General features: G+C 44.3%; 3 non-coding genes across 3 annotated transcripts; all 3 read left to right on the top strand.

Moving 5' to 3' along the window:
• The first annotated feature begins 3,018 nt into the window (after positions 1 to 3,018).
• On the top strand, positions 3,019 to 3,100 carry trnas-gcu (transfer RNA serine (anticodon GCU)). The gene has a single exon. It is a non-coding gene; the product is annotated as a tRNA-Ser (tRNA).
• Positions 3,101 to 6,431: 3,331 nt separating this feature from the next.
• Positions 6,432 to 6,502, top strand: trnag-gcc (transfer RNA glycine (anticodon GCC)). Its single transcript has one exon. It is a non-coding gene; the product is annotated as a tRNA-Gly (tRNA).
• Positions 6,503 to 23,256: 16,754 nt separating this feature from the next.
• On the top strand, positions 23,257 to 23,342 carry trnak-uuu (transfer RNA lysine (anticodon UUU)). The gene is given in 2 exon segments: positions 23,257 to 23,293; positions 23,307 to 23,342. It is a non-coding gene; the product is annotated as a tRNA-Lys (tRNA).
• Positions 23,343 to 26,320: the final 2,978 nt, after the last annotated feature.

Below are 26,320 nucleotides of genomic sequence, written 5' to 3'. Positions count from 1 at the left end.
TGTGAATGTCTCTATACCATTAAACTCGCTGACTCACTGCACAGGTATTGAAAGTGTATCGTAGGACGGTGTGAGTGTCTTTGTACCTTTAAACTCTTTGTCTCTCTGCACAGGTATTGAAAGTGTATCGTAGGACGGTGTGTGAGTGTCTCTATACCATTAAACTCGCTGACTCACTGCACAGGTATTGAAAGTGTATCGTAGGACGGTGTGTGAGTGTCTCTGTACCATTAAACTCGCTGACTCACTGCACATGTATTGAAAGTGTATCGTAGGACGTTGTGTGAGTGTCTCTATACCATTAAACTCGCTGACTCACTGCACAGGTATTGAAAGTGTATCGTAGGACGGTGTGTGAGTGTCTCTATACCATTAAACTCGCTGACTCACTGCACATGTATTGAAAGTGTATCGTAGGACGGTGTGTGAGTGTCTTTATACCATTAAACTCGCTGACTCACTGCACAGGTATTGAAAGTGTATCGTAGGACGGTGTGTGAGTGTCTCTATACCATTAAACTCGCTGACTCACTGCACATGTATTGAAAGTGTATTGTGGGACGGTGTGAGTGTCTTACACCTTTAAATTCTCTGTTTCACTGCACAGCATTGACAGCATATTGTAGGATGTTGTGAATGGGACGAGGGTCAGTGGGGCGAAGTGTAGCCGATTGGGAGTAGCGCCCGTTTGCTGAGTGAGTATGCACGGTTGTCTTTCTTTCTCCCGTCTTTCTTTCTTTCTTTCTTTCTTTCTTTCATCGCCTTCTATCCCATCCTTTCTTTCACTCTCTTTTCATTCCTCTTAATTCGTGCTTTTTCTTTCTGACTCCAGCACCTTTGTCTGTATCCTGTTTTTGTTCTCTCATGTGTCTCTGCTGAAAGATCCATAATTCAGACCCGCCGCTTCTTCCAGGTTTTTTTCCTTCCAAAATCATGGTCCATTTCATTGAGACTTTCCTGCGGCCTTACCGACTCTAACATTCACTTTCACATTCTTATGTCTTTAAGTTTGCTCCACATCGACCGCTGTTTCTCGGGGGCACATGTCCCGTTCACACCAATGTTCATTTGTGCCTTGAAACATTTCCAACTGCGAGACTGCTCCAGAGACAAGCACGAAGAAAGCAGGGCTGGCATTTGGAAGGACAGCGGCATACTTTTCCGTGAAATTTCCATGGGGTATCTTGTGACACGGGGGATGTGAACTGAAGAACTGGGTTTTGTTTCCATGGTCGTTGGCGCTTTTCCCCGAGTAGTTGATGTGTGGGAGAGACGGGCTGCGCGACATAGCTGCGAATGACGGCTGAAATGTGCACTTTTGGCAATCTGGGCGGTGCAGGAAGATCGGAAATGTTCCGCTTGATTTTAACAGGTCTGTGGAAATGTCCGATTGAAAAGGAATGAGGAGAAATGCAAAGAGCGGCAGTGGCGAAAAAGTGTCGATTACAGGAGGTTGGCCGTGAGTGAAAGATCCTTTGAATGTCCGGCGTGGAGGGGATTTTGTTCGGAAACGACAGACTTTAAAGCGCGTCGGGAAAGTAAAGTGCGAGCTGCGTCCTTGAGTCAAATTGGGTGTTTTCAGGAAAACAGCCATTCTGAAATCATAAAAATTAAACCAGAAAATGCTGAAAACACTCAGCAGGTCAGGCAGAACCTGTGGAGAAAGAGCCAGAGTTAACGTTTCAGCTCCATGACATCTTTCAGCCGCAACGAATCGATTGCCATGTGGGACAGTGGCTTAGTTTTCGAAAATGTTAGATTTGATCTCTGAATTACAAGGGTTCGAATTCCACCGCTGTAAGAATTTGCTGGCGCTGTTCAGTTTGGTCTCTTCACCAAAAATCCTTCTTTTCTAAGAAGTGCCTTTCCGCATTGCTGGCGAACATCTGTTTGCTCAAATCAGCAAAGTCAAATTAGCACCTAAACTGTTTCTTGCACGGAGGTGTTGGGACTGTCAGGTGTGTTCTAGGTGAATTATCAATCAAAGTGCAGAATGGCCCCCTGGTAAACCAAGTATCTCTAGTGGTCAGCATAAGATATTAAATATGTACCATAATTATGAATTTCTTCTTTCCCTCACTCGAGGATTCATTATCAGGGAATGGACATGAGCAGGTCGATTGACGTCACGCTCCGGTCGTTTTGCATCGCCTCCTACAAATAGAATAGAATCATAGAAATGTTACAGCACGGAAAGAGGCCATTCGGCACATTGAGTCCTTGCCGGCTCTCTGCAAGAGCAATTCAGCAAGACCCACTCCCCCACCCTTTCCCTGTAGTCCTGTATTTTTTTCCTTTCAAATACTTATCCAGTTCCCTTTTGAAGGCCATGATTGAATCTGCCTCCAAGACCCCCTCGGGCGGTGCATTCCACATCATAACCACTCGCTGTGTAAAAAAAGTTTTTCCTTCAACTTTGGTTCTTTTGCCAAAGACCTGAAATCTATGTGCTCTGGTCCTTGAACCTTCCGCCAACGGGATCAGTTTCTCTCTATCTACTCTCTTCATGATTTTGAATACTTCTATCAAATCTCCTCGCAACCGTCTCTGTTCGAAGGAGAACAACCTCAGCTTCTCCAGTCTATCCATGGAACTAAAGACCCTCATCCCTGGAATCTTTCCAGTAAATCTCTTCTGTGGGAGATTCCCATTACCATGGCATTACCATCGCCGAATCCCCCCGAGTAGCATCCTGAGGATCACCATTGACCAGAAACATAACTGGGCCAGCCACATAAATACTGTGGCTGTAAGAGCAGGTCAGAGGTTGGATGTTCTGCGGTGAGTGACTCACCTCGTGACTCTCCAAAGCTGTTCTACGATCTGCAAGGCGCAAGTCAGGAGTGTGATGTAATACTCATGTGATGGTCATCGACCTGAAACGTTAACTCTGTTTCTATATCTAAAGATTCTGCCTGACCTGCTGAGGATATCCACATTTACTGTTTTTATTTCAGATTGGCAACATAACCAGTATTTTCATTTTGAATAAAAGGGATTTCGCAGGTTTCCTCATATGACGAGGTGGCCGAGAGGTTAAGGCGATGGACTGCTAATCCATTGTGCTCTGCACGCGTGGGTTCGAATCCCACCCTCGTCGTTATTGTGTTTAAGTCTTCTTTCCCTCATTCAGCAGGTCTGGTTAAAGTCCCATCCTTCTCGAAACGGCGGGCAGAGGTTTTTGCGTTGTTTGCTGAAATCAGCAAAAGTTCCTTCCACGAACGTGTTGAAGTGAGAATGGCCGCGAAGTATCAAAGAGAAAAGCGGAGTCATTGTGAAAGGAGCAAATATTATCGTCAACGTCAGAAAAACTTATGTACCATAATGATGATTTATGTCCGGATCATTCCGTGTCTGTGTCACCCGATTTTCTTGATACCTTTTTCCTTCTGAACTGAAATGACGATCCTCTCTCGAGAAGAAGGTTCACCGCCTGCTTCGGGCAACTGGTAGGAAAAATAACAAAAACTGATGAGACCAAGTTCATTCTGATGAGCTTCCATTCCAATCTCCGCACTCTATCCCCCATTCAGTCCCACCCCGCCTGGACATTATAATCTGCGATATTCATAAGGGAATAGAAAAGCCGAATTTCACGGTTAAAATTCTCCTCAACTCCCCTCCAGTTCTTTTGCCAATTATTTTAAATCAATGACCTCTGGTTACTGACCCACTTGCCAGAGGAAGCAATTCCGACCTACTTGATCTTTCAAAACCACTCATTACTTTGAATACATCCATTAGATTCACTCCTTAACCTTCTCTGCTGTAAGTGGAATAATTCCAGCTTCTCCAATCTCTCCACATAACTGAAGTTCCTCAACCCTGGTATTATCCAGGTCAACCTGCTCTGAATCCTCTTCAATGCCTTTTCATTCTAAAGTGTGGTGCCCAGAACCGTACAATATATTCCAGCTGAGCCGAACCAATGATTTGTAATGGTTTAGTATGACTTCCTTGTTTCTATATTCAATGTCCTATTTACAAAGCGAAGTACCACATTCGCTTGCTTAACCGCCTTATCAACTTGCCCTGTTTTGTGAATATGCACCCCAGGTCCCTCTGCTCTTGCAACCAGCCATAAATTGTTCTTCTTCCAAAAGTGCATCACTTCAAACTGATCTGCGTTAAATCTGTCACGTGACTTCCCGTTTCACTAGTCTGTCTGTGTCCTCCTGAAATCTGCTACTATCTTCTTAACTATTTGCTACGTTGCCAAGTTTTGTATCATCCGCAAACTTCGAAATCGTACTCCCTATTCCCACATCCAAGTCATTTATAAAAACAAGAAAAGCAATAGTCCTAATACCGACCCCCGGGGGATCACACTGCATATTTCTCTCCAGTCAGAAAAACATCCGTTCACCACTACTCTCTGCCTCCTTCCCTTTAGCGAATTATGTGCCCAGGTTATCACCTGCCCTTTAATCCCACGTTTCCGAATAAGTCTGTTATGTGTTAACTTCTAAAATGTGTCCTGAGACTAGCTGTAGCCCCGTAATTTTATTCTTAAGCAATGAGAATACAGATATTAAGACGAGTGATAGATCGGGTTCATTTCCTTTATCGGGAGGTGACGGGACCCGAGGAGAGGAATTTCCATCTGGGTTTATATTTTCCGAAAGCGGAGACGAAAAATAGCAAAGCTCATCCCGTCGAAATAAAGCAACTGGACTGAAGATCCGACAGCCTTGTCCCATCCCAGGTTTCCAGACCTGGCCGTTCAAGGAAGCCTGATAAGTCCATCAGGGGAAATAGAGAGAAAGAAGAAACACAGACAGAGATAGAGAGATGCATGCAAAGAAAAATATTATAAATCTCCAAATTCTGTGATTGAGCAGAATTTAAAGTACAGGTTAAAATAAATTCAGTCTCATGTCGTGAAATCTTTTAGTTGAACAATGGGCTGGATTATCCTTTATGCTCTGAGGGAGTAAACACTGCCTGGTAAATACAGCTCTTATTTATTTGAGCATTTCACAGTGGCGGTGTGCGGTGGTTTCAAGCCCCCATTGAATTACACGGCTATGTTTGACCCACTCCTTACGTAACCCACAGGAACTGCACGGCAGTGGAGCAGACTGCGTAGGGTTATCACGGGAACTCTGCCAGACTGCATCTTCTGGACATGTACCCAACGCTACACGTGCAGCCTGCAGTTGTGTGTGCATTAGTATTTCAGTGTTAGTATCTTCGCCTGCCGGTGGGAAATCAGGGATTTGGTTCCAGTCCAATTCAGCATCCTTTACCTTTTGTATTCTGTACCCGTGAGACCGCCTGAGTTGGGATAAATTAATTTGCCGGCTTCAGTCAGTACAACTTCTAGAAAACTTGTCTTCATTTCGTCTCAGTGTGTTGCGTGGACAAACCCTCTGCATTCTGTCCTCTGGCGCTCAAACATGCTCTGCTGGAGATAAGTCAAAACCGCTGAAAAGCTGTGAGAAGCCAATTGGTGATTTTTGACCAAAAATGGGGACACAACGGGGCTGATCCGGCACTTGAACCAGTGAGACTCCCTGAGCGAGAATCAGACCCAAAGACCAACTGGCAACAGAGCCGTGCAGCCACTGTAAAATGTCGCTGCCTTGAAGCCGATCCACCATCCTTTCAGAACGCTCTGTCCCTCCAATCTCGCTTTCTTGTACGATGTACGATGTAGAGCAACATTAGGTTCTACACGAATTATTTCACATCGACAATATTAGCCTCTCTTTATCAAATTTGTTTTGATTGTACGACTTGTATTTTCAAGTAACACTTTACAGAATGAATTGCTCCGAAACGACATTGTCATCTGTCTCGGCATCGTCATAGTTTACACTCCACCATAAGTACACTTTACTCAAATTGCTGCTTCCATTCACTGTGAGGGCGAAGAGACATAAATGTGGGTACAGTAGCTCCGAATTTATCAGCTGGGTTCCACCTTTACTTGTCCAACCGCCTCAATCTTTTTATTCTTTACCCTTCTCTGCTGGTTTTGCAGTTGAGATCAGAATTACATCGGGGACAACACAGAGAGACAAGAGTCAGAGACAGGGGGAGATAGAGAGATGCACGAAAATAAAATAAAGAGTATAAATGTCAGGTCTTGTAAACTAGCAGAATTTAAGTTACAGATTGGGAGAGATTCCTTCTCGGGTCTTGAAATCTTTCAAGAGAAGTTTGGGCACTCAATCAAAAGCACCGGCCACGCTTAAATATCTGTCATGCTGAGCGAGAAATAAATGCGGTCAACTAACTCCAATTTTTCTATTTCAGCATTGAAGAGATCTTTAAACAGTGACGCTGCGAGCAGAATTCAAATCGAGGGAGAAAAACACCATTGGAATTCTGAGACCAACGCTTCAATCACTCGGCCATCCCAACAGCAAACGGCATGTTCGTTCAGAGATCATTTCAAATGGAAACAAGCAAGGCATCATTTATGAGCATTGGTGGTTCAGGGGTAGAATTCTCGCCTGCCACGCGGGAGACCCGGGTTCGATTCCCGGCCAATGCAGCAAGTTTTTGCATTCTGGACCATGCGGAACTTCGGAACAGGAGTGGGTCATTTGGGCACCTCGAGCCTGTTCCACAATTCAATGAGATCATGGCTGATCTGTGACGTAACTCCATATATGGGCCTTAGCCGCTAATCTCTTCATACCTTTGGTGAACAAAATAATTTCAATCTCAGCTTTAAAATCAACAATTGAGCTCGCATCAACTGCCGTTTGCGAAAAAGATTTTCAAACTTCCACCTCCTTTTGCTGATAGAAGTATTTCCTAACTTCAATCCTGAAAGTCCTGACTCTAATGTTCAGGCCGTGTCCCCACATCCTGGACTCCCCAACCAGCGGAAATGGTTTCTCTCCATCAACCCCATCAGTTCTCATTAATATCTTGAAAACTTCGATCAAATCAGCCCTTAATCTACTACATTTCGGGGAATATAGCCCTAGTTTGTGTAATCTCTCCTCGTAATTTAACCCTTGGAGTCCAGGTATCATTCTAGTAAATCGACGCTGTACTCCATTCACGGCCAATATATCCTTCCTAAGATGCGGTGCTAGAACTGAACACAGTACTCCAGGTGTGGTCTAACAAGAGGTTTGTATCGCTGTAGCATAATGTCTATCCCCTTGTCGTCTAGTCCTCGAGATATAAAGGCCAGCATTCCATTAGCCTTTTCGATTATTTTCTGTACCTGTCCATGATATTTAATGATCTATGTACATGGACCCTATGTCCTTTTGGAACTCCACAGTTTCGAGTTTTTCTCCATTTAGAACGTATTCTGATCTACCCTTTTTAGGTCCAAAGTGGATGACCTCACACTTGCGTCAATTCAAATCCATTTGCCACAGTTTTGCCCATTCATTTATTATATTACTGTCTCTCTGTAATTTTATGCCTCAATCTACACTGTGTACAATGCTGCCCATCTTGGTGTCATCAGCAAACTTGGATATGTGGCTCTCTATCCCATCATCCAATATCAATGAGACCGTCTGAATTGAGATAAATTCACAGTCAGCTTCAATCTCCTCATCATCTTGAGACATTTTATTTACTTCACGTGTGTTGTGACATGGAAACTTCCAAGCTCTGTCCTCTGGAGCTCAAACATGCTCTGGATGTAATTCAATTCTACCAACAGCAACACTGGAAAGATGTCAGAATCCAATTGGAGACTTTTCACTAAAAGCAGCGAGACAGCAGGGCTCGTCCACGATTTGAACCCAGGATCTCTCGCATATCAATCAATTAAACCCCCGAAGCGAGAATCATATCCCGAGACCAACGCACCGCTCTCACTGTGCAGCCAGTGTAAACGTTCACTGCCTCCGACAACCGCTCGGCCATCCTGTCAGACCTCTTCTGTCCATCCAATCTCGTTTTCTATTCCGGTGTGCAGCAATATCAAGTTGTACACTAACTATTTCCAGTCACCAATATTAGTCTCCCTTCACCAAATTGGTTTCGACTTACGACTTGTATTATCAAGTGAGACGTTCCAGAATTAGTTGCTCTGAAACCACATTGCTTGGGAGGATACTGAGAGGTGGAGACGAACAGCGGGAACTTGGAGTGCATGTCCACAGATCACTGAAGGTAGCAGGACAGGTAGATAAGTTGGTTAAGAAGACATTCGGGATACTTTCCTTTATTAGCCTAGGCATAGGATATAATAGCAGGGTGGTTATCGGACAACTACATAAAACACTAGTAAGGCCACAGCTCGAGTACTGCGTACAGTTCTGGTCACCACATTAGGGGAAAGATGTGATTGCTCTAGAGAGGGCCATGATGTGGAGATGCCGGTGATGGACTGGGGTGGACAAATGTAAGGAATCTTACAACACCAGGTTATAGTCCAACAATTTTATTTTAAAATCACAAGCTTTCGGAGATTATCCCCTTCGTCAGGTGAATGAGTGAAAGGTTCTCAAATTGCATATCTTATATTAGGCTGGGACAGCATCACACCAATCAAAAGGTGTCGTTGTTCAAACAGGCCAGTCACGGAGAACAGTACGTCCCAGTACACTGAATTGTGTCAATTACACAGACAGAGAGAAAGAGACCCAAATGGCAGAGAGAGAGAGAGAGAATATTAAAGGGTACAGAGGAGATTTACGGCGACGTTGCCAGGAGTTGAGAATTTTAGCTATGATGAAAGATTGGATAGGCTGGGATTGTTTTCTTTGGAACCAAGGACATTTAGACTCTTATTGTCCAAGTAGCATGCGGCCTCCTTGTTCTTTCTACCAAAATGCTCCACTTCACCCGCATCTGCATTTAGATTCATTTGCTAATTATACACCCATTTTGCCAGTTTATTAATGTTTTCTTGTATTTGGTCGCAATCTTCATCAATATTATCTATACCCCACCCCACCCACCCACAGCCCCCCGCCCCGCTAATCTGGTGTCATCCGTAAATTTTGAAATTGTACTTCCGATTCCCGAGTCCAAATCGTTTATGTAAATTGTGAACAGTGTCCCAGAACCGACCCTTGTGGAACACCTCATTCCACCTTATGCAGTCTGAGTAGCGACCCTTAACCCCTGCTATCTGTTATAGAGCAGTGATCAAGAGCAACTTCTTTACGTAGGGAGTTGTGAGACTGCGAAATTCACTTCCACGGTTAGTGTTTGGGTCACACAGTTCTGTAATGACAAGTGGTCCTCATGTTTTTATCCAAGACAGGCCTCAGCCCAGTCATTTACTCCAAATGTTGATGCAATGGTTCAAGCTAAGAGGTGCCAGGTATCGGGAGCCGCAGTAGCAGTAAATGAAACCCAAATGCAAGTAAGCACCAATATAGTCCATCTTCATCTATTTCTAGTTTACAACTTTTGTTAAATGTGGCCCAGGCCAAGTGCCAGGATATCGGATCAGGCCCACCATAGAAAATGAGTTTCGCACCCCTGAGATAGACAATGTGAACCGGATTACCCTCATCCACTAATCCGGTAACTTCTTCAAAAAACTCAAGCAAGTTTGTGAGACACGACCTTCTTTCCCGGAAGCCGTGATGAGTATCTCTAATGGCTCCTTCTTTTTCCCCGTGATTATAAACAGCATCTCTTAGGATCCCTTCAAGCATCTTCCCTCTGATCGAGGTCACACTGATGGGCCTGTCATTCCCTGGCTATGATTTGTCCCCGTTAATGAAAATGGGAACTACGTGAGCTACCTTCCAATCTCAGGGAACAATCCCTGACTCCATTGAGCAGTTGAAGATACAGGCAAGGGGCTCACAGAGCACCCGTCCCATCTCTTTAAACACCCGGGGGTGGATATCATCTGGACCTGGAGCACAAAGTATTTTGAGATTTCATATTTTATCCAAGATCACATCCCTTTCTATTTTAATATTTATGATGCTATTGTCGACAGCACATCCCACAGCTGGAATCTGAGCATCATCCACAGGAGTGTAGGCTGATGAGAAATAGTCATTTAACAGCTCTGCCATAGTCCGGGAATCTGTCCTGAACTGTCTTTCAGTGGCCCGAAACCATCTTTAATAGTCTTCTGACTCCTGACGCAGCTGGAAAAGCTTTGACTATTATTAAAATTGTGCACCATCTTCTTTTCCAAAGATCTCTGAGCTTCGCTAATGGCTGCTTTTGTCTCCCTTGATTGTGGGTGATATTTGTCCCAATTCTCCTGTGAACTGAATTCATCCTGGCCTGACCTGAGTTAAATGTAAGACAGTTCGGGGAGTCAGGAATCATTCACCACAAGACCTCCACTGACAGGTAAAACCCCAGACGGTTCCTTAGTAAGGATTCCTCTGGTACCTCGGCATATATTTGTCAGGATACTGAAACCCAGCTTTCTTACAGTCCACTCCTGGAGGCCCCACTCCCTGAGCCTGCAACCTTCAGCAGGGTCAGTGGTAGAGTTCCGCAGCAGGAGTGATCCCAGAGTAACTGTCGGGATCGCCCCCACCCTGTGGATGGTCCGGGTCGAGTATCTTTCGTTATCCTGGTGTCTAACACAAAGACATCAATAAAACAGGGAATTCTGGAAACACACTGCAGGTCCTTCTTTACCGACAGATCAAATGACTGTTTTATAATTGTACCAGCAGTTAACAGGCTCATGTGAATTACCTCTTCTGCTATTTTATTGCACGCTTTAACCCACTGATTTTAAATGGGTTTATTTTCGCCTGCCTTAAATGGTGGACTCAGGACTGTCACACAATCAATTTAAATCTTCAAAGAATAATTACCAGTTATTTTTAGACTGGAGACTTAAACCTGCCGTTTCACTTCCAGTCAGGAATCGATCACAGTTTTACACCAATCTCTGATTTGACAGCACTTTTCCAGCATTCACCATTGTCCTTCTTGACTCCATTGGAAAGGACCCTTCTGTTCCGTGCCTAGGAGATCTGAGCCATGAAAGAGAGCGGCTGGGACACATTTCTTACACACAAGATAAACCCGCACGGCGACTTTACTGTCAGTGAAGAGAGATGAGAAAGACCAAAGTGCCGTTTGCCCCTCTCAGTGTGGCCCTGAAGGACTGTGTCCAGGCTGAAGTTCTGTTCCCACCGGACGATCCTCCCCCCAGATTGTCCTTTCTGAGCTCCAGTCAGGTGATGCTAAACACTCAGGTGGGAAAGACCAAAATCTACAACAAGGGTTTAAAATAAAGCTGATTTATTTTACAGATATTCAGAATATTAAACTCCAGCCCAGTTATAGGGGTTATTAACATCAGCAGAAACAAACCCCAACTGTCAGAATGAACATGGTTCAGTCCTGGATGGGATTAACAGCAGAATCCAACCCCTGCAGTCATATGTGAACTCGCTGGTGTCTCAGCACGTGTGATGACTGAGTGAATCCCTTCCCACACACGGAGCAGGTGAACAGTCTCTCCCCAATAGGTGTGAGTTGATGTGTCAGCAGTTCATTTCTGCTTTTGAAGCTCTTCTCACAGTCACTGAGTTTAAAGGTCACTCAATAGTGTGAACAAGTTGATGTTTCAGAAGGTGTGATGAATTCGTCAATCCCTTCCCACACACGGAGCAGGTGAACAGTCTCTCCCCAGTGTGAGTGCGTTGGTGTTTCAGCAGATCATTTGTGCTTTTAAAGCCCTTCTGACATTCAGAACATTTAAAAAGTCTCTCCCCAGGGTGAGTAGGTTGGTGTGTCAGCAGATTCCTTTTGCTTTTATATCTCTTCCCACAGTCAGAACATTTAAAAGGTCTCTCATCAGTGTGAACTCGCTGGTGTCTCAGCAGGTTGGATGACTCAGTGAATCTCTTCCTACACACAGAGCAGGAGAATGGCCTCTCCCCAGTGTGAACTCGCTGGTGTATCAGCAGGTTGGATGACTGAGTGAATCTCTTCTTACACACGGAACAGGAGAATGGCCTCTCCCCAGTGTGAATTCGCTGGTGTCTCAGCAGGGTGGACGAACGAGTAAATCTCTTCTTACACACAGAGCAGATGAACGGCCTCTCCCCAGTGTCACCGTGCTGATGTCTCAGAAGTTTGTTTCTGCTTTTAAAGCTCTTCCCACAGTCAGAGCATGTAAAAGGTCTCTCATCAGAGTGAACTCGTTGGTGTGTCAGCAGGTGGGATGACTCAGTGAATCTCTTCTTACACACGGAGCAGATGAACGGCCTCTCCCCGGTGTGTCTGCGTCGATGAATTTCCAGCTGTGATGGGTAATTGAATCCCTTCCCACAGTCCCCACATTTCCACGGTTTCTCCATGGTCCGGGTGTCCTTGTGTCTCTCCAGGTTGGACGATCAGTTGAAGCCTCGTCCACACACAGAACACGTGTACGGTTTCTCCCCGCTGTGAATGGTGTGATGTTTTTTCAGGCTGTTTCACTGGTTAAAGCTCTTTCCACAGTCAGTGCACTGGAACACTCTCACTCGGGTGTGTGTGTCTCGGTGATTTTCCACTCACACTGATGTTTCAAATCTTTTCCGAAAGACAGAACAGACAAACATTTCTCCTTCCACATTCAAAGGCCGATGATATTCAGGTCCTGATGAATCGAGTGACTCTGTCAGATCTTGACGTGGTCTTTGGTTTGAGTTTCCTGTCTGCAAATCCACCCCTTCAAATACCCTGTAAAAGGAGTTTATAAAAGTTATCACTGTAAGTACAGGATAAAAATTTAGAACAGACAATTCTCGTTTCTATGGAACATTCTTTACTCTCTTGTTCCTCAAAGCTATAAATCCCCATCCCACACACTCTCCCTCCTCCCTGAGCTGAAATCCAAACCCATCGCATCATCTTTCAGTGGTGCTAAACCATGAGTGAAAGGGTGAGAGAGGAATGTGAGAGCGTGAATATGAGAGAGTGTGAAAGAGTGAATGTGAGAGAGTGAATGTGAAAGAGTGAATGTGAGAGAGTGAATGTGAGAGGGTGAATGTGAGAGAGCGAATCTGAGTACAGCAGTGGGCTCGGTGTGTAGAATGAAGTGGGACAGGTGGAGCATGTTTCAGTGGGGCAGCAGTGATCATAATCTCATTAGGTTTAGAACAGTTATGGAAAAGGACAGGGGACAAACAAATGTGAAAATTCCTAACTGGAGGAGGGCTAATTTCAGTGAGTTAAAAAGGGATCTTGTCCGGGTGGATTGGAATCACAAATTGGCAACAAAACAGTAATTGAACAATGGGAGGCCTTGAAGGAGGAGTTGGTTTGAGTACAGAGCAGACAGATTCCCACGAGGAGGAAAGGAACGGCCTCCAAAGCTGGAGATCCCTGGATGACAAAAGGTGTAGAGATCGTTATTTCTCCTTCATTTTTAGATGCTCCCTGACCGATCACTATTTCTCCTTCATTTATAGACGCTCCCTGACCCACCATTATTTCTCCTTCATTTATAGACACTCCCTGACGGATCAGCATTTCTACTTCATTTACAGACGCTCCCTGACCGATCACTATTTCTCCTTCATTTATAGACGCTCCCTGCCCCACCATTATTTCTCCTTCATTTACAGACGCTCCCTGACGGATCAGCATTTCTACTTCATTTACAGACGCTCCCTGAGAATTCCCAGTTTACACCGCGCAGGCGCGGGGCCGCGGCCTTTTGTTGAGAGTTGGTCCGGAGCGAAACGGGAGAAACCGGAAACCGGCGGGTAGTGAGGGGGGATAATGTTCACTGTTTTATATTCGGGTCTGGGGCCGCACTCGGGGTTTGTGAAGCCTGAGCCTGGGCCTGAGCCCGGACCCGGGCCCCGGGGTTTATTGATCCTCTTGCTCCGATCCTCTCACCTGCACCGAACGCACTCCTCCCGCAGCCTCGACTGACCGCGCATGCTCAGGACACACTGCCCGATAATGAGTCAGACTGCGCCTGCGCACTGTGCTCCTCTGATTCAGATAGGGCACAATCTCTACCGCGCTGCATGCTGGGTGCTACAGCCGCCATTGCTTATCGTAATGTCTGTACGAAAAGCAAAAACATTTGAAGCAGGCAGAGCGCGTTTGGATCAAGGATAATGAAATAAACTGAAAGCCCAGCCCTTCGTGCCATTTAAACCGGCACAAACACACGGCATAGAAGCCCCCCGCCACACACACTTTGGTGAACTCCAGAATATATTTTATTCGGTAACTTGTATTAATTTCGTTTTATTAATTGTTGCAACTGACGGGTTCAATTAATGTTTATTTTCCAACTGCACCTCAGAACCGTCAGTTTCTCCATTAATCCCGCCATGGTGATTAACGAGATATCCGGACCAAAAGGAGCAGCAGGAATTTATCGGAATTTCCTGTAACGAGTGGGGTGCCACAGCGATCAGTGCTGGGGCCTCAACTTTTTACAGTATATAATAATGGCTTGGATGAAGGAACAGAGTGTCTTGTGGCCAAATTTGTTGATGATACAAAGATAGGTGGAAAAGCAAGTTGCGATAAGGACACAAAGTGACTGTAAAGAGATATTGACAGGTTAAGCGGATGGGCAAAAATTTGGTCGATTGAATATAATGTGGGAAAATATGAAGTCATGCACTTTGGGAGGAAAAATAAAAAAGCAAAATATTATTTGAATGGAGAAATACTGCAAAATGCTGCGGTACAGAAGGATCTGGGTGTCCTCGTACATGAAACATAAAAAGTCAACATACAAGTGCAGCAGGTAATCCGGAAGGCAAACGGAATATTGGCCTTTATTTCTAGGGGGTTGGAGTGTTAAAGCAGGGAAGTCATGCTACAACTGTACAGGGTGCTGGTGAGACCACATCTGGAGTACTGCGTACAGTTCTGGTGACCTTATTTAAGGAAGGGTATACTTGCATTGGAGGCAGTTCAGAGAAGGTTCACTCGGTTGATTCCGGGTATGGAAGGGCTGTCTTATGAGGAAAGATTGCTCAGGTTGGGTCTATAATCATTGGAGTTGAGAAGAATGAGAGGAGATCTTATTGAAACAGACAAGATTCTGAGGGGACTCGACAGGGTAGATACTGAGAGGTTGTTACCCCTCATGGGGGAATCTAAAACCAGGGGGCATAGTCTCAGAATAAGTGGTCGCCCGTTTAAGACGGAAATGAGGAGGAATTTCTTCTCCCAGAGGGTTGTGAATCTTTGGAATTCATTGCCCCAAAAAGCTGTGGAGGCTGAGTCATTGAATACATTCAAGGCTGAGTTCAACAAATTTTTGATTCGCAAGGGAGTCAAAGGATTTGGGGAAAGGGCGGGTAAGTGGAGTTGAGATAAACATCAGATCAGCCATGATCTCATTAAATGGCGGAGCAGGCTCGAGGGGCCGAATGGCCTACTCCTGCTCCTATCTCTTATGATCTTATGGTCTTATGGTAAATTGACTTGAGGGATGAAAGAACGGTTGGTCCTCCAACCAATCGGAGTGTGTGAGGGGCGTGAGTTGCGGCACCGAATGGGCGGGTCTGAGCCCAGATGACGCCATTGTCTGAAGCATCATTTAAAAAAAATAATTTATCTTAAGCTCCAGGAGCAAACTCGACCTTTCTGTTGTGGCTTGAAACAGATGAAACCAGATGAGGTGGAGCAAACATTTCAACATTTGTTGGATAAACACATTAATTAAGAATAGCCAACATGGATTATTTGAGATAACTCGAGTCGACCGTTAAAGGGAATGTAGTGGATGTTGTGCAGATGGATTGTGAAAAGGGATTTGATAAGATGCCGGACAGGAGGCTTGTTGATAAAATTAATACTCACGGTATTAAAATGAATGGGGCAGTGTGGATAGGAAGTTGTGTAAAGGGCAGAAAACAGAGAGTAGTGTTTAATGGATGTTCTTCAGACTGGAGGGATGTAAACATTGGTGTCCCCCAGGGTCAGTGTTGTGACCATTGCTCTTCTCAATGTAGAGAATGATCTCAGCTTGGGTATGTGGGACACAAGGTGAAAATCTCTAGATGACGCCAAATTTGGCAGCGTGGGGAACTGTGAAGAGGAGCCAGTGACGTCATTGTGACGTCCACAGGTTCGGAATCAGGCAGGTGAAGTTTAATGGAGAGAAATGTGACGTCATACATTTTGAGAGGAAGAAAAATGAGATGAAATATAAACTAAATGGTCAAAGTTTTAAAGTAGAGGAGCAGAGAGACTTCGGGAAGGAAGGTTCTAACTAATACGTTGTCTTATTAATTAACAAGTCTGAGAGTCAGCAACTTTAATACCTTATTAAGAAATATATGAGCAAATTCTCTTTCCTCTACCGCACCAGAGTAAACATGCAAGTCTCCCGTGTACACGAGATGATCCCGCTGGATAGAGCCTCAGGCACCCTTAGCTTGATCTCCGGTGTCTCCACTCCCGACTGCCCCTTACATCAGTATCCTCTCACTTTTATACACTGTAGTGATCCATCTCTGGCACTGGAGCTGTAAATTCCATAATCTGTGGTTTACAAGGACACATTGCTTGGTTCCCATCAGTTACTTTTCTTCAGTAGCATTTTTATGAGCCCTAAACTACCCTGCTTACTGTTAATTAGAATCATAGAATCAAATAAATTTACGGCACAGAAAGAGGCCATTCAGCCCGTCGTGTCTGTTCCTGCCGAAAAAGAGCTATCCAGCTTAATCCCACTTTCCAGCTCTTGGTCTGTAACCTTGTATGTTATGGCACTTTGAGTATATACCCACGTAGTCTTTAAATGCGATGAGGGTGTCCGCCTCCACCACCCTTTCAGGCAGTGTGTTCCAGACCCCACAACCCTTGGGTGAAAGAATTTCTCCTCAGCTCCCCACTTCTACCAATCACTTTAAATCTATACCCCTGCTTATTAACCTCTCTGTTAAGGGAAATAGGTCCTTCCAATCCACACTATCAATTCCCCTCATATTTTTGTACACGTTAATTAAATCTGCCTTTGGCCTCCTTAGTTCCAAATCTTTCCTCTTAGCTAAAATTCTACAGCCCAGGCAACATCCTTGTAAATCTTTCTTGCCTTGTATAAAATGACCGCTATTTGAAAGTTGTGATATTGATCAAAGTCTGCGTTAAGTTTTCTTGCCATTTCTGTCAAGATTTGGAAAAGATCTGCTACCTGACACTTTAAATGTTGCTGACCTTGAACTGTAGCTCACAGTGTCTGAACAGTCACTGTTATCATTGGCCTTTTATCTATCTTCTTGTGCTCCATCTCCTTAACAACATTAGCTGATCACAGCATCGTTTCCTTCAAATTGAATCCCAGTGTGAAAAAATGCACAATTTCAAAGCTGAGCAACACGTGCAAGATTGGAAGGAGAGTGCGACTGGGGATAATTCGCTTGGATCAGCGATCTCTTCAGCATTAAGACATTCATTATCTGAAAAAAGCACGGAGATGAGATTTTTGTCTATATTTATCAGTACAGAAAAGAAGCAGGGAGTTGAGATCCGTTTCACCTACACGGCACATTCTGTTGGGGGTTCAGACTGTATTACCTTTGTCAATTTCGCTTGCCCGTTTACCTGTGAATCCAGATACTGACTGCGTTTCTGGCTGTGTTTATCTTTGTGTGTCCATCAGTGCATTGATGCACGGATGAATATTTGTGCTTGTGTTTGTTTGTTACATTAAATAAACGAGAGGATCAGACAAATCTCGCTGTGACACTGAAGGACGAATTAAGCAAATTTCACAGCGAAGTGTTGTTTATTGTGATGCTGAAACTAAAAAAATCATAAGAGGTGATAAAAGGGTAAACGAGAAAAACTTGTGAGGGAAATTAAGGACAAGTCTCAAGGTTTTTACACGTGTATTAAGAGAAAGAAGGGTGACTAAGAGTAATGTGGGCCCCTTAAAGACAAATGGCGGTGATATTGTAATTGAAAATCAGGAAATGGCAGACCAGCTAAATACTCGCAGAAAAGGATGAGGATAATATATCATAGACACGAGGAAAACTGAAAATAAATCAAGGCGATTCAGTGTAAGTAAAATAATGGTAATGGAGCAAATAATGAGACTAAAGATAGTCAAATCTCCAGGATCTGATGGTTACCACCACAGGGGATTAAAAGGAGTAAGTGAGGAAATTTTACAAGCTTTGGTCATGATCTTTAATACTCTCATGATTCAGGAATTGTTCCATGGATTGAAAAAATGCCAATGTCATTCCATTATTTAGGAAGGGGAGGAGAGATAAAGTAGGAAATTATAAACCTATTAGTCTGATGCCTGTTGTGGGGAAGTTACCCGTATCTGTTATTAGGGAAAGAATGACTGAGCACTTGGATAAATATGAATTGATCAGACAGAGCCAGCATGGATTTGTAAAGGGTAAGTCAAGTCTAACGAAACAAGCTGAACATTTTGAAGATGTAAATAATGTGGTAGATAATGCAGTGTCTCTGGGTGTTATATGTACATTGACTTCAAGAGGCATTCGATAAGGTACCACATAAGAGAGTGTTAAAAACAATGAGAGCGCATGGAATTTAAAGCAACCTATTGACATGGGTAGGGAGTTGGTTAGGAGGTAGCAGACAGAGAGTAGGGATAATGGATCTGCGCTCAAATTGACAGGATGTGATTTGTGGTGTTCCCCAGGGATCTGTACCGGGGCATCAGCTTTTTACCATATGTATAAATGAGGCTATTGAAGAAATAGAGAGCCATATATCCAAGTTTGTCGACGACACCGAGTTTGGTGCCACAGTGAGTAATGTCGATGGCAGCATAAAGTTGCAAAAGGAAAATGATAGATGAAGTGAGTTGGTAAAACTGTGGCAGATGGAGCTTACATAGAATTACATAGAATGTACATCACAGAAACAGGCAATTCGGCCCAACTAGACTATGCTGGTGTTTATGCTGCAGACGAACCTCCTCCAACCCCTCTTCATCTAACCCAATGAGCAAACCCGAGTATTCCCTTCTCCTTCATGTATTTATTTCATTTCCCCATAAATGCATCCATGCTATTCGTGGTAGCGAGTTGCACATTCTAATGACTCTCTGCGTAAATATGGTTCTCTTGAATGTTATTTTGGATTTATTGATCACTATCTTATATTATTGGCCCCAGGTTTTGGAGTCCCTACCCCCAAAGTACAAACACCTCATCTACATCTGACCTATCAAACCCTTGCATAATCTTAAAGTACTATATCAGGTCACCCTCAGCCTTCTCGTTTCTACAGATAAGACCCCCAGCGCGTTCAAACTTTCAAGATGGGAAAGTGTGAGGTCATTCACTTTGGACCTAAGCAAGATCATTAAGAGCATTTTCTAAATGGAGAGAAGCAAGCAACTGTGGGGAAGCAGAGATATTTAGGGGTCCAAGTACAGCAATCACTAAATATCGGTGGACAGGTACAAAAGTAATTAAAAAGGCTAATAGAATGTGGGCCTTTATCTCAAGGGAGCTGGAATACAAAGGGTGGAAGTTATATGCATGCTGAACAGCAGAAGCAACATGATATAGACAGAGCTAAACGATTCCACAAACAATGGAACAGATCCAAGCTGTGCAGTCCTGCCACATCCAGTCGTGAATGGTGGTGGACAATTAAACAACTAACGGGAGGAGGAGGCTCTGTAAACAATCCCATCCTCACTGATGGTGGAGTCCAGCACGGGAGTGCAAAAGACAAGGCTGAAGCGTTTGCAACCATCTTCAGCCAGAAGTGCCGAGTGGATGATCCATCTCGGCCTCCTCCCGATATCCCCACCATCACAGAAGCCAGTTTTCAGCCAATTCGATTCACTCCACGTGATATTAAGAAACGGCTGAGTGCACTGGATACAGCAAAGGCTGTGGGCCCCGACAACATCCCGGCTGTAGTGCTGAAGACTTGTGCTCCAGAACTAGCCGTGCCTCTATCCCAACTGTTCCAGTACAGCAACAACACTGGCATCTACCCGACAAATTGGAAAATTGCCCAGGTATGTCCTGTCCACAAAAAGCAGGACAAATCCAATCCGGCCAATTACCGCCCCATCAGTCTACTCTCAATCATCAGCAAAGTGATGGAAGATGTCGTCGACAGCGCTATCAAGTGGCACTTACTCACCAATAACCTGCTCAGCGATGCTCAGTTTGGGTTCCGCCAGGACCACTCGGCTCCAGACCACATTACAACCTTGGAGCAAACATGGACAAAAGAGCTGAATTCCAGAGGTGGGGTGAGATGACTGGCTTTGACATCAAGCTAGCATTTGACCGAGTGTGGCATCAAGGAGCCCAAGTAAAATTGAAATCAATGGGAATTAGGGAGAAAACTCTCCAGTGGCTGGAGTCATACTTAGCACAAAGGAAGATGGTGGCGGTTGTTGGAGGCCAATAATCTCAGCCCAAGGACATTGCTGCAGGAGTTCCTCAGGGCAGTGTCCTGGGCCCAACCATCTTCAGCTGCTTCATCAATCACCTTCCCTCCATCATAAGGTCAGAAATGGGGATGTTCGCTGATCGTTGCACAGTGTTCAGTTCCATTCGCAACCCCTCAGATAATGAAGCAGTCCGTGCCTGCATGCAGCAAGACCTGGACAACATCCAAGCTTGGGCTGATAATGGCAAGTAACATTCGCGCCAGACAAGTGCCAGGCAATGACCATCTCCAACAAGAGAGAGTCTAACGACCTCCCCTTGACATTCGACGGCATTACCATCGCCGAATCCAACACAATCAACATTCTGGGGGTCACCATTGACCAGAAACGTAACTGGACCAGCCACATAAATACTGTGGCTACGAGAGCAGGTCAGAGGCTGGGTATTCTGCAGCGAGTGAATGACCTCCTCACTCACCAAAGCCATCTACAAGGCACAAGTCAGGAGTGTGAGGAAATACTCTCCACTTGCCTGGATGAGTGCAGCTCCAATGACACTCAAGAAGCTCGACACCATCCAGGACAATGCAGCCCACTTGATTGGCACCCCATCCACCACCCTAAACATTCACTCCCTTCACCAACGGCGCACAGTGGCTGCAGTGTGCACCATCCACAGGATGCACTGCAGCAACTCGCCAAGGCTTCTTCGACAGCACCTCCCAAACCCGCGACCTCTACCACCTAAAAGGACAAGGGCAGCAGGCACATGGGGGCAACACCACCTGCATGTCCCACTCCAAGTCACACTTCATCGCGACTTGGAAATATATCGCCGTTCCTTCATCGTCTCCAGGTCAAAATCCTTGAACTCCCTGCCTAACAGTACTGTGGGAGAACCTTCACCACACGGACTGCAGCGGTTCATGAAGGCGGCTCACCACCACCTTCTCAAGGGCAATTCGGGATGGGCAATAAATGCCGGCCTTGCCAGCGACGACCACATCCCATGAACGAATAAAAAAAATGTTACAGTTGCATAAACTCTGCTGAGACCATATTTAGAGTACTGCATTCAGTTCTGGACACCACGCCTGAGGGAGGATATATTGGCTTTGGCGGGGGTGCAGTGCAGATTCACCAGAATTGACCGGAATTATACCTGGGCTAAAATATTTAAATTATGCGGACAGGTTGCGTGGACAAGGTTTGTATTTCCTTGTGTACAGAAGATTAAGTGATGATGTAATCGATTGTAGAAGTTAACTAAATGAGCCAATGGTGTGTGTGTGAGCTGTGAGACAGCTTGAAATCCCAATCCTCTCCACCACTGGGGACTGAGTCTTCCAACAGACAGGGATTTTCACTCGTGCAAGTTTCATCCACATTTTCTGCTCTTCATTTCTCCGACCTGCTTGTTGCGCCTTTCCCTTCAATTCAGGACTTACAGGAAAAACTCGATTCTGCCTCAATCTTCGGGTCACGTGGTGAGATTTCAAATAATTGAAATCGACCCTGATTAACCCCAATACCGTCACCGACACGTTTGACGAATGCAAAGCGGCTTCTATCGCGGTTTTACTGCACAACTCGTTCAAAGATACTGTCGGTAATTGGAGGGTCTTTCAAGTCATGACACGAACATAACAGTTCGCACTGCCGTTTTCCCCAAGACGCTTCAGATTCATGGGGAATGATTTCAGTCTGGCGTTTAAATCCGTTCACTCTTCACAAATCCGCCTTTGACCCCGTGTCTTTTAGTATTTGTGATAACCGACACTAAATCGGTTTGCCCTGTACTGTACAATACTTTTTAAATATTACAGATAAGCGGAGCACTTGAGCTGTCACAGCTGTGACTTTGACTTTTCTCCCTCTCCTCTCGATCTCCCCGGCAACTGTCACTAACCACAATCTTCTGTCACACTTCTCCATCAGAAAGTTCCGAGCCTCGGTTTACAAATGAAATAACGCCCATCTCTTCAATCACCGACATCCCAGAGAGAGTTTCTTAATTTCAGCTCCCAATTTCCCCAAATCCTCCTTAAATACCATGAAAAAACTGGCCTTAAATCATTACTAATATAATTAAAAGTCTTATCTTTTGGGGTTTTGTTTCAGATTCCACGGCTTTTAAAGTTCACTGCGGATGTTTAACGAATCGCCTCTTGGTTGGAGGCTTCTGTGTGGGAAAGATCACGAAGCGATAATTGAGAGACCGAGGATGAAGCTGTTTGATGGGAGCAGTGGTGACACAGACCGTGCGCGGCTCCAGTGGTGCAATCGGTCAACGCGCGTTATTTCTACAATAATTATACGCTGGAGAAATGCCGAGGTTGTGAGTTTCAGCCTCACCTAATGTAGTTGAACCTTCTGAACATGTTCACCGGAGTTCAAGGTACAACCGGTATGATCCAGAACGTATCGACTTCTTCCCATGTGGGCACTTATGCTCCCCTGGCCTCCCGTGTTGCAAAAGCAGCTGCGAGTTTACTTGTTTTTAGAGGGACAGGGGGCGATTGGCGACAGCTGAAATGGTAAAGCGGCCGGCACGAGATCTTCAAATCTAAAGAACCAAACACATAATTCTTCTTTCCGTGAGGCAGGGATTCATCGGTTTGAAGTGTCGAGTAGGGAAAATCAGGAGGCAAATCTGCTGCCCGTTGTCACGGTGTAACGGGTGAAATTATTCAGCTTTCAATTGTTGATCGGCTGAAAGGTCGAGAGGCATTTTCCAGCTCCCGTGTGGAACAAGTTCAGCTTTTGAGCCATTGGGTGAAGTGTTTTTTTAATTGCTGCTGAGGAATGAAAAGACATTTTGTACAAACAAGAAGAATTGCAAAATCACGAGTTCGCTGTCAATGTTTCTTCCATCATGTTCAAAAGAAACAAGGAATCTCCTCAACACGTTGCTGAAAATTGTATAAAAGGGACACTCCCCCTAATTCGACATCGACAGGGATAATTCGGAGTCCGACCATGAACCTGTATGATGGAAACAAATCAAACAGCGAGCCTGGATAGCTCAGTCGGTAAAGCATCAGATTTTTAAAAACAGGTAGTGATCTGAGGGTCCAGGGTTCAAGTCCCTGTTCAGGCTAAAAGTTTTAAAACAGCTGGCAAGTTCTGCTTTTCCAGCGGAACAACATCAGCGACAGGAGCAAGAGTTGGCCATCCAGTCCCTCGAGCCTGCTTCGCCATTTGATAACGTCATCGCTGATCTTCGACCTCAACTCCACTTTCCCGTCCTGTCCCCATATCCCTTGAGTTCCTTCGTGTCCAAAATTCTATCTATCTGAGTTTTGAATCAATTCAACGGCTCAGCATCCACAGCCCTCTGGGGTGGAGAATTCCAATGGTTCACAACCCCCTCAGTGAAGAAATTATTCCTCATCTCTGTACTAAATGACTAAATTACAGCAAGACTTCCTTATCTTTGTACTACAATCACCTCGCAATAAAGGCCAACATACCATTTGCTTTCCGAATTGCTTGCTGCACCTGCATGTTAAATTTCTGTGATCCGTGTACAAGGACACACAAATACCTATGAATACCAACATTTCGTAGTCTCTCACCTTTTAAAAGATATTCTGTTTTTCTATTCTTCCTACCAAAGTGAATAACCTCACATTTCCCCACTTTATACTTCATTTGCCAAATTGTAGCACACTCACTTAACCTGTCCGTATCACTTTGCATCCTCTTTGCGTCCTCCTCACAGCTTACTTTCCCACCTAGTTTTGTATCGTCAGCAAACTTGGATACATTGCACTCGGTCCCTTCATCTAAGTCGTTGATATAGATTGTAAATATCTGAGGCCCAAGCACTGATCTTCATGGCACCCAACTGGTTACAACCCGCCAACCCGAAAATGACCTGTTTATTCCGACTTTCTGTTTTCTGCACGTCAACAAATCCCCAATCCATCCTAATATATTACCCACAATCCCATGAGCCCTAATCTTGTTTAACAAACTTTTGTGTGGCACCTTATCGATTGCCTTTTGAAAATCCAAATATTCTATATTCACTGGTTCTCCCTTATCTACCCTGCTATCTGCACCCTCAAAACCTCGAATTGAGTTGTCAAACATGAATTCCCTTTCATAAAACCGTGTTCCATGTGCCTAACCATATTATGATTTTCTAAGTGCCCTGTTACCACGTCCCTAGTAATAGATTCTCGCAATTTCCCGACTACTATTGTCAGGCTAAATTCCCTGTAGTTCCCTGCTATCTCTCTCCCTCCTTTCTTGAATAGCGGGGTTACATTTGGTACCTCCCAATCCATGGGGACCTTTCTAGAATCATGGGAACTCTGGAAGATAAAACCAATACATCCACTATCTCGGCAGCCACTTCTTTAAAACCATAGGATGTAGGCCATCAGGGCCAATGAATTTGTCAGCTTTTCGTCCCATTAATTTCTCCAGTACTTTTTCTTTACTAATCTTAATTGATTTAGGTTCCTTACTCTCATTAGACACTAGGTACCCCATTATTTCCGATATGTTCTTGTGTCTTCTACTGTGAAGACAGATACAAAATATTTGTTTAACGTCTCTACCATTTCCTTATTCACCATTATAAATTCTCCTGTCTCTGTCTCCAAGGGACCCATGTTTACTTTCGCTAATCTCTTCCTTTATACATACTTGTAGAAGCTCTAAAAATCCATTTTTATATTTCTTGCTGGTTTACCCTCATTCTATTTTCTCCCATTTTAGCTATTTCTTGGTCACCCTTTGCTGATTTCTAAAAACCCTCCGAATCCTCAGGCTTACTACTCTTTTTGGCAACATTGTAAGCCTCTTTGAACCTAATTCTATCATTAATTTCTCCAGTTAACCAATGTTGGACCACTTTTCCGGTGGAGTTTTTAATCCTCAAGGGAATGTAATTTTGTTGAGGAATAATGAATTATGTCTTTAAATGTTCGCCATTGCTTATCTACCATCATATTTTTAAACTAATTTCCCGAACTGCCTTAGCCAACTCACCTCTCATAACTACTCTATTGGGTTTTAAAAAAAATTATGACCCGAGCTTCGGTCTTAACGACATCACTCTCAAACTCAATCTGAAATTCTATAATATTATGATCATTCTTCCCCAGAGGATCATTTACTATAAGATTACTAATTAACCCTGTCTCATTACACAATACTCGATGTAAAATAGCCTGTTCCCTTGTTGGTTCCTCGACATATTGATCTAGAAAACTGGCTCGAATGCATTCCATCAACATAAAACAGCTCATCTTGAGTTGCTAACATGATGTCAGCACGATGGGACGTATTATGACTGGAAGACAAGGCCAGATCTGCCAGGTGAATTAGATGTTTGCTGCAAACAAGGAGAATTAATGAAACCAAGACATCCCTGCAGAGCAAGGAGTTGGAAAGAAAGATGCTGGGCATTGAGAGGAGAAGGATTTTGTAAATAGCAAGATGAATGGACAAAAGGATCTCAACTCCCTGCTTCTTTTCTATACTGATAAATATCGACAAAAATCTCACCTCTGTGCTTCTTTCAGATAATGAATGTCTGAATGCTCAAGAGATCACTGATCCAAGCCAATTATCTCCACTCGCACTCTCCTTCCAATCTTGCACACGTTGCTCAGCTTTGAAATTGTGCACTTTTTCACATTGCGATTCAATTTGAAGAAAACGATGCTGTGATCAGCTAGTACTGTTCATGAAATGGATTACAAGAAGATACATAAAAGGCTAATGATAACAGTGACTGTTCAGACACTGTCAGCGACAGTTAAAGATTGGCAACATTTAAAGTGTCAGGCAGCAGATCTTTTCCAAATCATGACAGAAATGGCAAGAAAACCACACGCAGACTTTGATGAGCGGCACGACTTTCGAACAGGAGGCATTTTACAGAAGGCAAGAAAGTCCATTGTGTATCGCTCTTATGGGTTGTAAAATTGAAGAATGATGAGCTGCTGGCTGTTCAGGCAGTTTTCATTCAAGCAAGCAGACCAACGCTGCCTTTCCGACTTGTCCCTTTGAAACTCACGTCACTTTCGCCCCAGACAAGTTGCTCGCACAAAATGGAAT

The sequence above is a fragment of the Heptranchias perlo genome, chromosome 20, assembly GCF_035084215.1.
Source record: "Heptranchias perlo isolate sHepPer1 chromosome 20, sHepPer1.hap1, whole genome shotgun sequence".
NCBI lineage: Eukaryota > Metazoa > Chordata > Chondrichthyes > Hexanchiformes > Hexanchidae > Heptranchias > Heptranchias perlo.
This window is presented reverse-complemented; position numbering and strand designations above follow the sequence as displayed.